We start from the raw sequence: 17,236 nt of genomic DNA on the forward strand, positions 1-17,236 counted from the left end.
GGTTCTCTCGAAAAACATTGATCTTTTGCAATGGTGAAGCAGTCTGCCCTTCTGCGTATGAAGATAATTATTAGTCGGAGAAATAAAGGCGGATGGGAGGATAATATTAAAATTGATAACAGAATAAGGGCCATTGCATTCCCCAGCTTTATACTTGAAGAAGGAAACAGATCTGGTTTCCAAAACGTCGTGTTTGTAATTAGGTTTGTGTTGTAAGTTCTTCAAACTGTTTTAATAGTTTTGTTTTTAATCGATTATGAATTTAATTTACCAACGAAATTATATTTCATATGGAACAGAGATTACTTATGAATGCTTGTCCCTAAGTGAGGTTAATATACAATGAGAACTTTCGGGGATACGCCGCGTCGAGTCTTTTCGACGTTTCGGAAAACATTCCAGTCGCCATATCCAGAATTAAACTTCAGTGTGGCTTGTCTTTGGAAAACCGAAGTTATAAACACTCATAGATAATAAAATGTATTTTCAAATATATTGTAAAGGAGCTTGGTCCGATTAGCCATCAACTTTATCATGACGTGGGACTGAGACGAATCTAAGTAGACCATCCCGATGATCTCGTACTGGAATACTAGACCTTGTATTCAGCAGACCCCTGGTTCGATTGCAGGTGTTGCCAATATCAGGATAAAAACGCGATAAGAATATCTCAATATTATGACATCCAATTGTTTAAAAGCTGGAGTAGAGATAACTCCAGAAATGTGGATATCATGTAACTCAAACAGTGGACAGCGACCAACGCATTATTCATCGTTTAGAGATTCCAGTAGTCCCTTGTGTATGTAAGCTGAATTGGCGTAAACCAAAATGTAAAGGATTCTGGACTTCGTGTGTAACAACAAAAAATTGTACAGGTGGACGTGACACTAGTTAGGGCTAGGACAGGATGCGAATTCTGACGAGAAAGATCAAATGTAGGCTAAACCTTCTAGTAGGAGAATACAGAATTTCGGTAGATTTTTTTAATAAGAAAAATAAAAAAGCTATGCAATTTAGCTCGTGTAAATAAGGATTTAATAAATTCTTTTGAGTAAATCGAGCTCCTGTTTTCGGAGAGAGTTTCATGCAATAGTTTTTACCAATACTTCGTCTGACGATACCGAAAGACGAGTATTTACAATGAAACTTAAAAGTGAAGATTTCCGTCTTCTGGGTTGTTGCGCTGAATAGTCTGGTAGATGTTTACCAACGTTTCAGAGGTCATACTGCCTCCGTCGTCAGAGTATGAAGATTTCTGTCTTCTGGGTTGTTGCGCTGTGTAGTCTGGTCGATGTTTACCAACGTTTCAGAGGTCATACTGCCTCCATCATCAGAGTATGAAGATTTCTGTCTTCTGGGTTGTTGCGCTGTGTAGTCTGGTAGATGTTTACCAACGTTTCAGAGGTCATACTGCCTCCGTCGTCAGAGTATGAAGATTTCTGTCTTCTGGGTTGTTGCGCTGTATAGTCTGGTCGATGTTTACCAACGTTTCAGAGGTCATACTGCCTCCATCATCAGAGTATGAAGATTTCCGTCTTCTGGGTTGTTGCGCTGTGTAGTCTGGTAGATGTTTACCAACGTTTCAGAGGTCATACTGCCTCCGTCATCAGGGCGATTCAACCCAGAAGACAGAAATCTTCATACTCACCGCTGTAAAAACCTCAAATCTTACAAACTTAAAAGTATTTCATTATGTCTTATCTTTCTGCAAATTAACTTTATAAATTTTTTCGCCATCGTAATGCACAAGTTCTTTGTCTTTATGTTTTTATAAAATGTTATATATTGAACCTGAAATTTGCAACATTGCCTGATATTTTTTTTTCATGGTTAGTTACGATGTTGCCGGATTTTCAGTTTTGAACCACTTTTGTGTGAACAAAAGAAATTCTTCTGTGATTTTAAGACGTTATCACAGGCAGATGTAAAGGGCTCTTGTTATCGACTGAGGCGTGGCCAAACAATGTAAGGACGTTCTGTGGGTGATGTGTGGTCTCACAGTCGGCTAGACCATACCGAACCCTGGGGTATTCTCATTTTAAATAAATCGAAAATTGCATCGAAATTGTTTCGTTGTATGAAAAATTGTGTTTCCAGTTAATCGATTAAGACAATTTTGTATCGCGCGATGTGACACCATCTCGGATGCTTAAACAGTGGGATCGTGGGTTTGAACCCGCTGAATGCACGTATTCTTCTGGGTTATCCTGTGTTGGGCGCTCGTGTGTAGGTGGAAGTCCCGCGACGAGCATTAATGAGTGTGTAAACGGATTTGTGCTTTCAAATGTATGTCGCTCCTGTTAGTACAGAACTTATAATCTCGAGTTATATAATGATTCATGAATTAGAAAGGACTTGGAAGGACGCGATCGTGGCATAATTTGAGACACTGCCCTGGAATTTGCCTGGAGAGCCCGAGGATAACCACAAAGCACACAGGATGTGTAAAGTAGCTGATAACGTGTCCCTCCATTATACTGAACGCTATTTCGGCTACTGAAGATGAGAGTGTTCATCTTATCAACGGCGTTCCTGTAGACCCTATCACATATTATAGCAGTAAACGATATGACAGAATTTATTGACAAAGTTTTGTTGATTCGTTATATACGTGTAAAAAGCAAATACCCTAAAATATTATCCATGACCATTGTAGAATCCCTGATAATGGAGTTTCGGATGTCCTAATCCGTTCGCCATGTTGACACAAGAAATTATGATAACGTGAGTGGATTTACACAGCGTAACTTGCGATTCTCTGTATCTGACTGTAGATTATGATCCGCCTGATTTTGTCGGACTAAAGGGGTTCATTGATGGTGTTGGGGGGGGGGGGGGAATGCTGGGTATGATCAAAATTGTCAAGGTCTTAGATAATAATGTATAAATAGAACTTTTATTCTGTGTTGCCCAGGCAAGATGGGGACTGGCTCCGCTCACTGAGGCACGTAGACGTCGTGAAACAGTGTTTAACTTCGTACATAAAAGGTTCCTTTAATAGGAAGCGATGAATAAAAACATGTCAGTGAAGATTTACATTTCAAAATTTAACATGAGCCTTGTTTGGGAAATGATCCACGGTATTTGGACGCCATTTAAAAGGTAAAATTATCGAATTTTCTCGACAATTCCCTAAAAGCGAAAGTCAAAAACTTAAAGAGATCTAGTCACTTAATAGAACTGAACTTCCCTCAGACTACACGGCGATACAAACCAAAAGTCAGACATTTCCACACTTAATTTCTGTTACTCTCTTAATGTGCGATACTAAATTTAACACGCATACAAAACAAGAGGTAAAATTATAATTTTGATGTATTCTGGAGTTTAAGCTTTTAAGATAGGCGACGGGGAAACTTAGAGCCCTAACTGAGCTTTGTGCAAGCTTTCATTGTCTCTAGTTTGTGGAGAAGTTAAAGCCCGGTGATAAGTACCTTTGTCTTTCGATAATGAATAATTCATCATTTTCCTACAGTACATATTAATAGATTTCCTATGATTTTCGAAGTAAATACAAATTATTTTCTTAAACAGCATTAACTAGGTGATATTTGTTAAGACGAAGTGCTGGGTTTTCTTTGCGGTACGGACTGAGTTATTAAATAATATTTAGATTGTCGTCGGCTTCAGAAATTTAAAGGCGCAATATCGATTTTTGAGCACGTTAAGTTTCAGTACTTTGTGTTGGTGTTGACTTATGAACGAGATATTTCAAGCCTTGATGACGTGGAATTATGGGTAGTACAGTTCATTTGATGCGTGCGGGATACATGTGGATGCAAAGTGACATCCTGAGCTGCGGGTCGTTGCCTTATAAGTATGCGTAGACACGCCACTGAATACTGCACACGTATAAACTACTCGGAATGCATGTATCAGCGTGTGAAGATAGTGAAGACTTGGTGTTGTAGTGGAGGGATTTACCCCGCTACATAACGTAGACTGAAATATTCCCACGTGCCACGATCAACCCCCTGAAACGCGGGTTGCGTATCACTAGCTTAAAATTATGTTTTCATTGATACCAGAGGCGGTTAATTTGATTTTAATATTCAGAATGCCAAATACTATGCCTCGATGGAGTTTGTAGCAAGATTGCCTCTTTTTGTCCACCCCTAAGGATGTCTTGAAGCTCGCCAGGAACTTGTTGCTCCTACTAATGATGTCATTAAAACTTTTAACACAAAGAATGGATAAAGGTTTTGTCTCCCGCAGTGTAACAAGGTATACAAGCAAAGGACTTCCTTGCTGAATTACTTCCATATTGATTATGAATTTAACGCTTATTAACACGTGGAGTAACACAGTGTCATCATTTAGTGACAAAGAATTTACTTGGAATTATTACGGATCATCGTTCTCACAACTGTATCTCACAGGCAGTACATTACAATTTGAAATGTTTAAATTCATGAAAATGTAACGGGCTCCTCCGTTGTTATGTTTCTCCTAATGATATAACAAATTCAAACAATTTATTTTCTAACTTTTCTTACACTGTACAGTTCTCGGAGAACCCAAGCAGATTGTTTCTAAGATGTTCCTCAAAAGCTTTCTCGACAGCTGGTCGGACACCTTGGCCGGGGAGGGGGCATCTGCCATCGCAAGATCTCTACCTACACAGGACAGCACGAGACGCGAAGCCAAGGACAATCATTCATGCGTTCAGTGAGGTTCGAACCCACATACCCAGTGTCCAAGAGGCCACTTTGGTTGGCATTCGTATTACTACGAACTTAAAAACGCTTATGTAATAATCGTGAGGCCAGAACAGACTAGCAGAGTAAGCTTATCTAAGAGCGAAGAATAATAAACGGAATGTAAAATTTGTACTTAAGTCTAATCACCATTTCATGAAGGCTTATTGACAGAGATAAGGAAAAGCCTCTGGACTTGGTGATGAAATTATATATTCCTGGACCTACCGAGAATCGAACCCGAAGCAAATTAGGAAACTATCTGTGGTTGTATCAGATAATAATATTATCCTCGGGAACAGGGCATCGTCCCGGCTTAACGACAGATGTCATTTTTAAAGTAGTGAGTAACCTGCTTTATAGGTAACAAAGTTACGAAATTGTCGCCAGTCAGAGAAATTGGTCCACAGACGTCGAGGTTTCGACCGGGTTCGATCCACGGCACTTCCGGTCTACGTGTCTGAGGCAGCAAGGCGCTTTCGGCTCGCTCTGTCGCCTTTCCCCCCTTGCTTCTTATATTGCACCCTCGGCGATGCGACTGTTGATCGCGCCTCTTCTGGTTCGCTGTCTGCAGGGAATCCCCCCCCCCCCCCCGACCGGGTGGGTATCACTGCTTTCGCAGTGGAATTCAGTATTCCGACGGCGCGACAGACCTCCTTCTGCAGCGTCGTTTCGCCCAGAAAAGACAAAATTCAAAACGTGCTCGGATTTTGACAAGCACCGCGAGTTTCTCTTGTCCCTCCTTTTCTTTGTTTCTTATTCTCCATTTTCCCGTCTTTGCTTCTCTATTTTTCCGTCTTCGTTTTCCAGTTCTTTGTGGCTTTGTTGATTCTTCTCCGTTCTGCCTCTTTCCTTCATTTCTTCCTTTGTTTCTGTCTTTCCTTCTGCAACCTTCTCCCTTATTCCTCTCACACGCATTCCTCCCCTGTTTTCTTTAACATCGCTTTATCACCTCGCGTTTCTTCCAGTCATTTAGCTGCATTACTGCGGTTTCGCCCTTCAGGTACATTTGCGTTCCTCATCCCCCGAGCAGAAGGGCAATGGTTTCTGGAGCGTAACTCAGAAATACGTCGGAAAAAAGCGATGTCTCGTTATTGCCTTTATGCAAAAAAGAAGTGGGGGTGGGGTTTGGGGGCGAAGGGGAGGCCCGTAATCAAGGGGGCCATTGTCTCTGGCTTTGTACTGCCTTCATTTGAATAATGCTGATTGGTCTTGACGACCTCAGTACACTAACTAACACGTGCGGAGCGGTTTCGATATGTGAAGTCACGCTTTACTCTATGAACCTACGTTAAACCAGCTTACATGTAGATGATATAAGTCTTAGAGCACATGCACTACATGTAAAATCTTGGATTAAATCTCGACAGGTACAAATCTGAAAATAAAAGGTCTGTGATCACAGGAGTGCATTCGGGAAGTCCGAAGTTCAGATCTCAGCCTGCCTCGTTCCTCGTTTCACATACAAAACTGACGGAACACTTGTTTAAAACAGGCCATGGCCTCTTCCGCGAATATATAATCTAGTTCATCATCTGTACAGTATAAAAATAACGCTGAAAATCTTAGGTATTTTCATGTAATCAGCATGTATCAGTTCTCATTCTGGGTGGTTACAAACAAACTAACAAACCAACGAACATTGTCTTAATTTCAAACAGGTTTTTTTTTAAAATCTCTCTATCGCGTGGGTTTTCATCTAATATCACTGTGGAAACATCGTGGAAAACGTCCACTTGTAAGACCAAGAAAGAGATGGTATCCCAGAAGACAACCATTTTTGTACTCGCTGCCGTGAGATCCTGTGGATGTATTCAAGCAGTGGAGGTTCAGAGGGGCGATGGTGACGTCAGTGTTTCGGGAGGGGTATGTGGGGTTGGGCGTGGGGGGGGATGTGCAGATAGGTTTTCATTTGTAACAGGAGTCTGTTCTTCCTGCTTGTGGAACTCAGCCGGCCGGTACAGCAGGAAGCATTAATTGCGGGCCGATCACTGAGTCATCCGGGTCAGCCGAACCTCCCTACCATTGTCTTTTACATTTTGGACAGCGCGAGACATCCACTCCAGGAACTGGAGGCAGCCTGCTGATGTCACTTACACTTCCGTTTCATCACTTCCGGAAGACACGTGTGATGGAATACACGCAACCATCAGTGGCGTGGCAAGTTCAATTTTGGCGTGGTCGTCGCTGAACGTTTTTGTTGTTTTCCTCAGCCACTCCCGATGAGAGTTAGGATAATCGTTCCTTCAGTTATAGGACTCCTGTTGTTGAAAACGCATCGGCGAAAGTCTGAGAGAAAAGAATTCCGAAATTAAGGCTTGGAGGTCGGTACAGGCAATCACTTCCCTAAATAGGATTTGAGGCGGCGAATTCGAAGATGACTGTCATCTAGGTTGTAGCGCTATGTAGCCTTGTAGAAGTTTACCACCGTTTCAGAGGCCCTTCCTGCCGCCATCATCAGGACGATGAATAGCACTAAAACTGACGGATAGAGTATCATATACTTCTCGTATCAGCAGTGAAAGTACTGTTCATCTTCAAGGCTTATTGCACAACACCGTTAATGAAACATTCTCTCCATTTTCGGAATCCATAAATTATAAACAGTACTTCAAAATCCCTAATGACAGGTTAATTTTACAGTCTAAATGCATACTGTTTATCACTTTCTTAAAGATATATGTATAATACAAAAATCCATTACTGTGGACTTAAATTCACTAGAATTTGAGAACAATAACTGACTTTCTTGCATCCATTGATGAAGATTAATTAACTTCTAGCTAACAACAGGCTCCCGGAATCTCCCCTCTGCCCCCTCCCCCCCCACACACACAAACACACAAACAAGAAATGACTTTAGTCTCTAATTTTCTGGAAGTCAAATATTATTAAGATGAAGACAGATGAGAAGGGAAATGCGCTGTGTTTTGTTCGAGACTCGGTTAATTGTAAGTGAACCAATCTCTGTGAAATGATTTTATTCTAATGATCTTTCATTTTATTATCAACACTGCCCAGATGAGAGAAGTCAAGAGAGATACTCACCATTGGTCCGGTCCTTAACCACTTTGACACATTCACATGTTAAAAAAAACAGTTCCTTAATGTTATTTTTAATATTATTCACCTCGATCGTCCAAACGGCAAATTTTAGATATATTTTCCTGTCAAAATCAGTGTCACGTATGTTGATTCTTTACTTCTGGCTAAACTTACCGAAAATGTTTTTGTTAACATTAGCGATCCTAACTGCGTTGGGATTAAATCTCTATCACAACATCATTACGTGGTTTTCTTTATTCTCTCTAATTCTATACTGGTATACTGCCTTTGAAGTAACCCACAACATATCATCCGAAATTCATCCAAGGTCACCCGACACGATCACAGTGCGATTTAACGATAAATTGGTATTTGAAATATCATCTTTCATTCTCCTGTAATCAATATATCTAATTATTATTCTCGAAAGCCTCGAAGCTTCGTTTGGTTTTGCCTATGCTTTTTGTAAACCCCAAAACTCTGAGGTGTTTTTAATGTTGAGTTTCAAAGTGTGGCACATAGTTTGGATAAATACGAGCTATATGAAATCAGTAACAGATTTTAACGCTTAAAGTTGGTCGAAACCTCTTCAGACCGTCATTCAAAAAACACATAAGAGGAACTGATAATTCTGGAGAATAAAATCTCTTCTTCTGTAATTGAATTTCAACTACTCGATATTTTATCTTGCAACTTGCTACAACGTCCTTTACGATTTTAAATTAAACGTCTTCGGAATTGGCTTTTGCCGTCCTTACACTCATACACATTTGTATCCTTGAATCGCGGCTACCCTCTTCACACGACGCTCCTGTTCAGTCAGCAGGTCTTATGTTCGGTTGGTCACGTACCTGTCACTGCTAGCAGTTACCGATTCTTAGTCAAGCACAATTTCTCCCTTCTCTCCTCCCCGTCGTTGCAGAATCGTGACCGAGTTGATTCCCCATTTACCCACGAATATTCCCCAAGTTCGTCGTCATGTTCAATTGCCACTTGGCTGGATCGTAGACGACGGTTGAAGGAAATGCAGGTCGTGCATTCGGCGACGGAAGGAAATGCAGAACTCGCGAAGAGGACTCACATCTTTTATTTTTATGCGTACCCTAAGAATTAAATGGTGAGAAGCTTCATAATTTATAATCTTCTATAAATGTTATTAGGGTGATGATCGTATCAAGGTTTAATATAACACGTGGACGCGTGTCATCACACGTGGCACGCGAAATATTGATCAGAAACTTGACCACGTGGGAGATAAAAGGTCAGCGTTAAGATGGTTCTCAGAAAACGTGTGAGGGCGTGGATCTGGATTCGCCTGTGAACCTGCTGGGCCCCATGAAAGGCGAGCAAGATTATTTATGTAGGTGTCACTCGCGAAAAGGAATCTTAAGAAGAGGGCGAAGTCCTTCAGACGGTTTTAAGCTTGTGACTGCGCAGCGGAAATTTCGTCGGTCGTAAAATGCAGATAAAACACATTTATAAACCTTTTTTTCTTGAGAATAATTTTTTCTTGGGACGATCCTACCTAATCTTGTACCCACCTATAGAAGTATTTCATAAGAGCTCGTAGCTCTGCGTCGCATGGAACGTTTTTGCGGTAAGGAATTTTGTCCAGAGTTTTTTTTTAAACATGTCAGTCGTAAATCCAGTGTCCCGTGTAAAACGCCAGGCTGTTCTGAATCTCCGTTACGTATTTTTCAAAGCTCTATTTTTTCTCTTAATTTACTAATTGAAATATTAGCGATGAATGTGTAAAGATCACAGGAGAATATCCTCTGGACGACAGAGAACGTTCTGACAGATGGAGAAGCCGATATTACTGCCTGCAGCCTGTGTTACAAAGGAAGCCAGCCTATGACGACCGCGGGGGTGCACGCAGTGTGGCCGTTAATATCCGGCAAGACTAAGTGTGACTACTAGGCCCTTAGCGAGAAGACAAGTGCGCCCTTGAATGTGACTTATGCCACCCTACGAGCCTCTCAAACCCTTTCTTCCCTTAACAGTACAAATACATGTTTGTCCATTACTACAACTCGACCACTTCAGCTCGCGCGGGGTTTGCTTCAATAGGGATCCGGTCGAAAGCTCTCATGACAGTCGATGAAAGGGTCACATTAGTGGGCTCCATGAACACTTTAAGTAGCCAGACGACCTCGAACACAGTGGAGACCGATTGCAGGAGTTTGCAATTTCCTATGGACTTGCATTTTAATTGTTCTCTCGCCTCTTAATGCTTTAGGGATAAGTGGTAACTATATGTACCATCTATTTCAAAATGCGATAATCTTAAGATGAGCGAGACGTGTGACACGCGCGGAAGGGCTCATTAAATAATCTGGTTTCGAAGATCCTAAGCTTCTTTATATGACTTGATTTACCCAGGTGTAGAATGGACGGTAATATTAAAACGGAGTTAAAATTAATTTTTTTGAGAGTGTGGATTGGATTAATCTGACTCGGGATAGGGACCAGTGTAATGAACGTTAATGAATCTTCGAGTCAAGGTCATATTTTGACCAAGACTTTTGCCTCATCGAGCGAGTTAGTTATGAACAGAGCGGAATCTCGACGTAGGAATGTCCATCCAGACGAACGCTTATGCACCAATGTATTGCATCCCTCACTCTGACGTCAGATGAGAGATGAAATCCTGGAGAAAGCTACGCCCTCTCTGAAAAATATGTAAATTACGAGTGTGTTACGCAAGTGGTGATCAATGCCCATATTGCTCGCTGCTGTGTTTTATATGGCTTCAGTATTTCAGAAGCTCGTACTTCTGGCCTCGCCATATTCATTTTCAGTGATTTCTATGCCTGACTGAATCCTTAAGCCTTTATGAGTTTCTCATAGCGTGCACCAGTGCCAGCTCATACAATGCAGATCAGAGTAATTAAGACTCCGGAGTGAGGGCGCGTTCAAGAACTCAAGTTTACTTCACGTGGATGAGCAGAGAGAAAAGATTTCTCTCTCGTTTAAGGTTTGCTGACGTTGGATCCAAAGAGGATTCTAAGCTCCAAAAGCAATGCTTGTTATCTGGTATTACGACGCGCATACCAAACTCATATGTAGTGGCGGCTTTGCTTGTTACTGGTAATGGTGTGTTTTGTATTGGGAAATTATTTCTGAATTTTAGAGCCTCGAGCGATGTCTGACGCTTGAAATGCGTGGTGACTAGGAAACAGAATTTGATCCGAGTTTGTGACGTTTGAAGAAGATAACTGAGTGCTAACTGGTTTAATTACAATTCTGTTTAAATTGTGGCTATAGAAGATGGCAACATTTTTATAGCTTTCTCTTCCCGTACGTCCAGACTTTGAATCAGATGATGGTCGCTCCTACTTCATCGTTTTGCATAACCACGCTCAAACATTCATAATAACCACCTCAGTTCGTAGTATTTGAAGTTTGTACGACAGCGAGTTTGAAGATGGCTCTGTTTTGGGTTGTAACGCCGTGAGGTCTGTCAGTCGCCCTGATAATGGAGGCAGCAGGAACCACTGTTACGTCGGTAAACTTCTATCAGACTACACGGCAGTACAACCCAGAAGACAGCCATCTTTAAGACTTCACTTGTTGATTCAGAGTTGCTAAATGTCCTGGTAGCTGTCGGTGATCTTAAAGTTATCGATTATTTAGTTGTCTGATTTTAGAATAACTGGAAAGTTATGTGTGTGTTTAACGAGAATTTTTTAATGGTGAAACTGGACATTTTTTTACTGGAAAACCGATTGATTGGAAATTATAAAGTGAGAGAGAATTTGATTTTGTTCAAGGTGAAAACTAGCGCAGAAGATGAACATAGATAGGAGAGAGGAGTGGAATGGCTTAACACAAAGAACGAGGCTACAAGCGAGAGCAGAAGATGTCATTTACTTAATGGTGCTATGAATAGTAATGCAAAGCATGCTAACTGAACAGGGAGCTCTGATGATGGACAAGATCTCTCTACATTAGAAGTATTATAAAAGAGAGGAACTGAGGTAAAGAGGGAGGGAGGGAGGATGGAGATAATCAAGGCAAAGGAAGACTCAACGCTTCGGTGTGCAAAACTGTCAGTAACGCGTTCGCTCTTTGGCGGTACCGCTGAAGGATTTCCTTTTGCAGGCTTGTTTTATACCTGGCATCGGTCCAGTACTTCGCGTGGTGTCTACGCTTCTGTTCCACACAGTAAGACTGTAGCGGAAACCGGTGTCTGTACGAGTAGAAATGCAGGAATGTGGACGATTTTACGGAGATCACGTCTGTTAGGCCAGGCTACTCACAAGGATTACGTTTGTACAAGAAATAGTTTCAAGTTTATCAGCTTTTATATTTTTTTTCTCTCTCATCATGTTCTTTATATGCATTATATTCTGCATAAATTAGCAAAATAACTTCATATATCAGTGAATTTATTTATTGATTGGTCAGTGGAAAACACGAAGTCGCAGCCAGATTGTTAGAAAACGCTGCTTAGAATCTGGAGGTTCTGTTAGCAAGTCCCGACCCTGAGATCGCCGATCCTGAGATTTAGGTTTATCGTGGTTTTCCTTAGTACCTCGTGGCAAATGCCAAGACTACCTTGAGTTAGGACAAGATTGATTTCTTCCATATCCTTGCCTGTTTGTTATTTATAACCTCTTTTTAATTATAAGAAGCAATTTCTACCACGATTAATAATTATATGTTTAAAATAATAATAATAATAATAACAACAACCCGTGTAATATTGTACAAAGGAACTACTGTGGATTCGTTACTGTAACCAGCTTCAACACAGAAGTTTGCTTGGCATAATTAACCGCACGCACGCACAAAACACACACTCGCCCTTAGCGTTGGTCATTGCAACAGCTTGATTAATAATTTATTTTTAATTCAGTTCCAATCACGTAGACCCTCCTGGGTGTTGAGCTGAGCAGGAGGAGGTAGGCCGGCCCGTGTTCAAATTATTTTGTGAGCATCCCACCGGCGTATTATAGCGATGTGGGTTAAAAAAAATACTTCAGTTGTGTTTGTTTGAAATTCTGTACTAAAATTTCACAAAAATAAAGTTTCGAAACGAAAATTGTGATTTGAGAGCTGGCGTAGTGTGACTCGACAAAGTTGACGGGAGTGAAGCTTTTTGTGATGAACAGCGATGCCTGCAAATCTCATTGAAAGTTCAATATTTGTAACAATTCTTCATGAACTGAATGAAATGTGAAAACATCATCACGGTTCTTGAAGCCAAATTCCTGTCAATCGCACCGGCACAAAACCCGACTGCTTTACTAGACTCGTCCGGAGGCAGCAAACACCTCTGAAACGTCGGTAATTACGTCAGATTACGCTGCGCAACATCCCAGAACACAATCATTGTCACAGTTTGAACTCTTCACAAATATTGATCATCAAATCAAAGCGACAAGGAAAGAGACCACTGCGAAGACCCAGAGATAGATGGAAGGATATTTATAATTTATTTAACGACGCTTATTCAGTAGTGAGGATGATAGTGAATAATGAATTGTGGTCGTGGTCTAATTTAAGGTAACATCCCGACATTTTCCTAGAGGGACTGAGGAAAATTACGAAAATCTCAATTACGTTAGTCCGGGACCTCTTGAAAACGAAAGAGGAGCGTTAACCATTCGACCACGTCTTTCGGTAGGATATTATTAAAATGAATATTAGGGAAATCGTTTTCGGTGAGGATTGGATGTGGTTCAGGGTAAGCACCGGTGGTGGGATTTTGTGAACACGACAATGAACCTTCGGGTTTTATAAAATGCAAGGAATTTGTTGAACAGCTGCTCCGCGGAGTTTGTGATCCGCTTTAAAGAAATCGGTTAGGTTAAAAAAAAGGCCGGAAGTTATGGTGAGTAAGTAAGGGATTGTTAGGACGAGGAAGGGTAGTTGATGAATATTTCAGAAACACTTTACAGAATACTGGTCCACGTCTGGCATCTCTCCCTCTCTCGCCGCTCTGCTGTTGACTCGTGCAATGTTCGTACGGCGTCAATAATTAACACTGCCCCTCGCCAGAGAGGCCCTCCAGTATACGCGCTTCTCTGTTGCCCTGACCGCTCGCATTCCAAAACCGTGTGAGATTTGTAGGGGTTCACGGCGATGTGAAAATTTTGGATTTGTTTTCTGGGTTGTGACGTTGCGTGTTCAGCGTGTACAGCATCGATATGGCTCAGTATAAAGGCTGTTTTGAGTACGGTGATGAATTTTAGGTTTTATGTTATAAAATGTGGGAAATTTCCTTGACTGCTTTAGCGACTGCTAGCTTCTCGACAGTGTTACTTGGTTTCATAGTTTTTAGTTAAGGCAGGGAATATCTTTCTTTCAGATTATATTACAGAAGCGCTGATGTCATAATTAATTATAAAGATAATGCGTTGAAGTGTTGTCAAGAGTCTAAATTATGATAAGAATCTCTCTTTAAAAGGTGTGCTTAATACAAGAACCTGTACTTGAAATCTGGAACGGAAATACTAGAATTTATGAGAGATGACAAATTTGAATGTGAACACTTTCGATGCTTGTGTTTTGTAGTGTGTCAGAGTCAGTATTTATTTTGCAGATGTTGGAGGCACTGATTAACCGATGTTCTACTGGTATGAAAACGAGCGTACCAGTTTAGATGCGATGCGGACTGTATATGCTGTAGGCGCGAGTTACTATGCGCATGTACGGTCGCTACTAATGGAAACTCGTAAATTAGCCCGAATAATTCATGGCTCTTTGCTATGGCTGCATGCCAGAAATGCAGTGGCACTAACAGGGCAGAATTTATAGTTGGCCAGCGAACAGCAGATCTGGGCTCCCTCACCTGTGACGTCGTCGCGACGCCTCGATTATCTTCTGTGGCGACGTCATGGAGACCTATGACGCACTATCGAACCGCGTAGTGGAACATCGACTAAACTTTGCTTCGAGTTTTGAGCGTAAGATTCGGAAACGTTGGTACCTGCAGGTATGTCAGCTCTGGAACAGAGACCGCACGTAATCTGCTGGGATCCGAAGCTACACGCAGATTACGCAGGAATTGCGTGGGAGAGAGGTCGAAACTACGAGACAAAAGTTTAGGTTCAGCTTCCTCAAGTTTGCAAAACTGACATTGGAAACAGATGTCGAAAAGAACGAAACACTTATCTTCTTGCGATTAATTGGGTTAAACGTTTAATAAACAGATAATCCTGCTGGAATGAGGATGTTTTGAGAGCCTGGATCGAAATTAATTTGATGTCTTATTCTCTGACGTATACTTGCCTTCTTCCCTCCTCTTACTATATACATTTTTTCTCGTTTCTATCTTATTTTTAATCTTCAGGGCGAATAATTAATTGGTACATGGTAACTTAATCGTTGATTGGGGTTCTCAAGATCTTGAGACTCAAATTAAACTGAAGCTGGATCGGGGCTATTAGGATTTTATATTCAAGTTTAAGTTATACTAATTGATAATATGATTAACTAATATACGTGTTTCCGGGGAAGCCAAAACTTTCACTTGTAACCTGCAAAATAATCTTCCTATATTACGAACGAGGCGCCATACAATTGGAAAAGATTATTGTTATTAATAACTTCTCAGCAGGTCGGATTGAATTTTTATCGGGGACAGTTTTCTGCAGTATTTTGTGCGCCCCTGACCTAGAAGGACATCGCACCGTATACATGCAAGAAATTCGGAATTGATGATGGACTGAAACACTAAATTAAACTTCTTTTGTAACCGACGGAAATGTTAAAAAGATTAAATCGTGGGTGGGTTAGTGACACCGTAATCAATCACAGCGACACTGGTCTTGAGGTTTCACGTGCAAGACCGGAGATTCTGGCACGGGTGTTCCATATTCTTTCAGATTCCCTCGTATTGACGAATGAAATCTTTTTGAATGTTATATCAGCTTCTCACTTTAAACTGTAGCTCTCGTTTCCTGCATATTATATTCACCTCCCTTCTCGTACTTTGATCGTGGGAAGATGCAAATTCTACCCCGAGGGTGCTTCTAACTGAAATGTGGTTTCCCACCTCAACTTCTGTCTGGGGTGCAGAGTCTGCAATAGGAATCATAAACCGCAGTGACTGGAGCGGGACCGTACAATTCACAATTTGTTCGTCCCAAAAGTCGTAACTCCGAAATTGTTAAATACATATGTATAAACTTCGCAGCAGTAAATTCCTTAAGGAACCTTGATGTGGTACACCAAATCATATATTCCTGACATCGTAAGCAATGAAAACATTTAATTATTCGTGAGAAATGCCCTACCCTATGTAGGAATTCGTTCGCAACTGAAAATTATAGCTTTGAAAAAACTGAACGTGTGTCGACTTGGAAAATAGAAGTTGTCGACAATAATGTGGTTGACACTAAATCAGATTTTGTTTAGTTCGGTATAGGATTAAACAATTGTAAACATTTCTGTTTGTGAATATTTCATAAAGTAATCAACAATAATCCAAACTAACTCAACCTGAACTAATCCAAACGATACCAACATAGCCAAAATAAATTAACGTACCGTAACAGGACATCACCTAAAGGAAATTAACAATAACATAATGCAACGTAACGTAAAGTATAAAAACTAAACCCATACTGAGCTAACTGTAAGCAAAAAACCACATAGAAAAAGTATTATTTAAAAAAACCCATCCGAAAAACTGTATCCAGGAAAAATGTCCCAAAAAACCGCATGCAGAGAACCGTACAGTGAAATTATAACCAAAAGCATATCAAAAAGGCTTTTACAAAATGTGTGTTCGAAAGAAATCAAAAAGTAATTATTTTATACCAAAATCTGAAACCAAGTTGTAGAAATATAATTGAAAATCGAGAAGTACGTAAGAATCAAAACAATGAAACAACTATTGAATAAAATTAAATAAAATCAATTTAACAGACAAAATTAAATAATAAACAAAATAAATCAGTACGTCGTAAAATAGCCAGGATCCACATGAGCAAAGATACACTGAGGAGTCTCTAAACTCCTTTATGAAACCACCTGTGAATGCCGAGCTGTAATATTTGCTTGCCTCTTATTGATGTTAAGTCCCGCGTCACGGATCCAAGTGTTGGCTTTCCTCTCGTCTCTGTTCTGTATCTGGGTAATTACAACGCTCGTCCCTGCCATTTACGTGGGCTGAAAGCAAAGTGTGTCGAATGAATCTGGGCCTGCGCTGTACATCCTCGTCCGGCAACTTCAGACCTCTAATAATCTGAAGATGAAGTTTCGAGACCAATGATAATTGAGAGAATTGTCTCTGTTCCATCCAACAAAAACTACTTCGTATGGAAAGACAGGCATATCATGTCCCATATCTTACGTAATACGTGGTATGTAGTATGTGTCATGTATCATATCATGTCTCAGAGAAATGTCTGTAAAACGTCTGGTGGTTATGCATAGCCCAGTTTTGAACAAAGAAATTCTAACAATATCTATCGAAATATGAAATGTTTCGTAGTTACTTGGCCACCCCGTTCGCCGGACTTTGATTTCTACTTGTG

At 40.7% G+C, this 17,236-nt stretch overlaps 1 long non-coding RNA gene across 2 annotated transcripts in view; it reads left to right on the forward strand.

Moving 5' to 3' along the window:
* Positions 1-17,236, forward strand: part of LOC147874023 (uncharacterized) — a 236,715-nt gene that overhangs the window by 134,881 nt on the left and 84,598 nt on the right. The window lies entirely within an intron of this gene.

This window comes from Zootermopsis nevadensis, unplaced genomic scaffold (genome assembly GCF_977971745.1).
Source record: "Zootermopsis nevadensis isolate Lab colony 2312 unplaced genomic scaffold, Znev_1.0 Znev_ptg000011l, whole genome shotgun sequence".
Classification (NCBI taxonomy): domain Eukaryota; kingdom Metazoa; phylum Arthropoda; class Insecta; order Blattodea; family Termopsidae; genus Zootermopsis; species Zootermopsis nevadensis.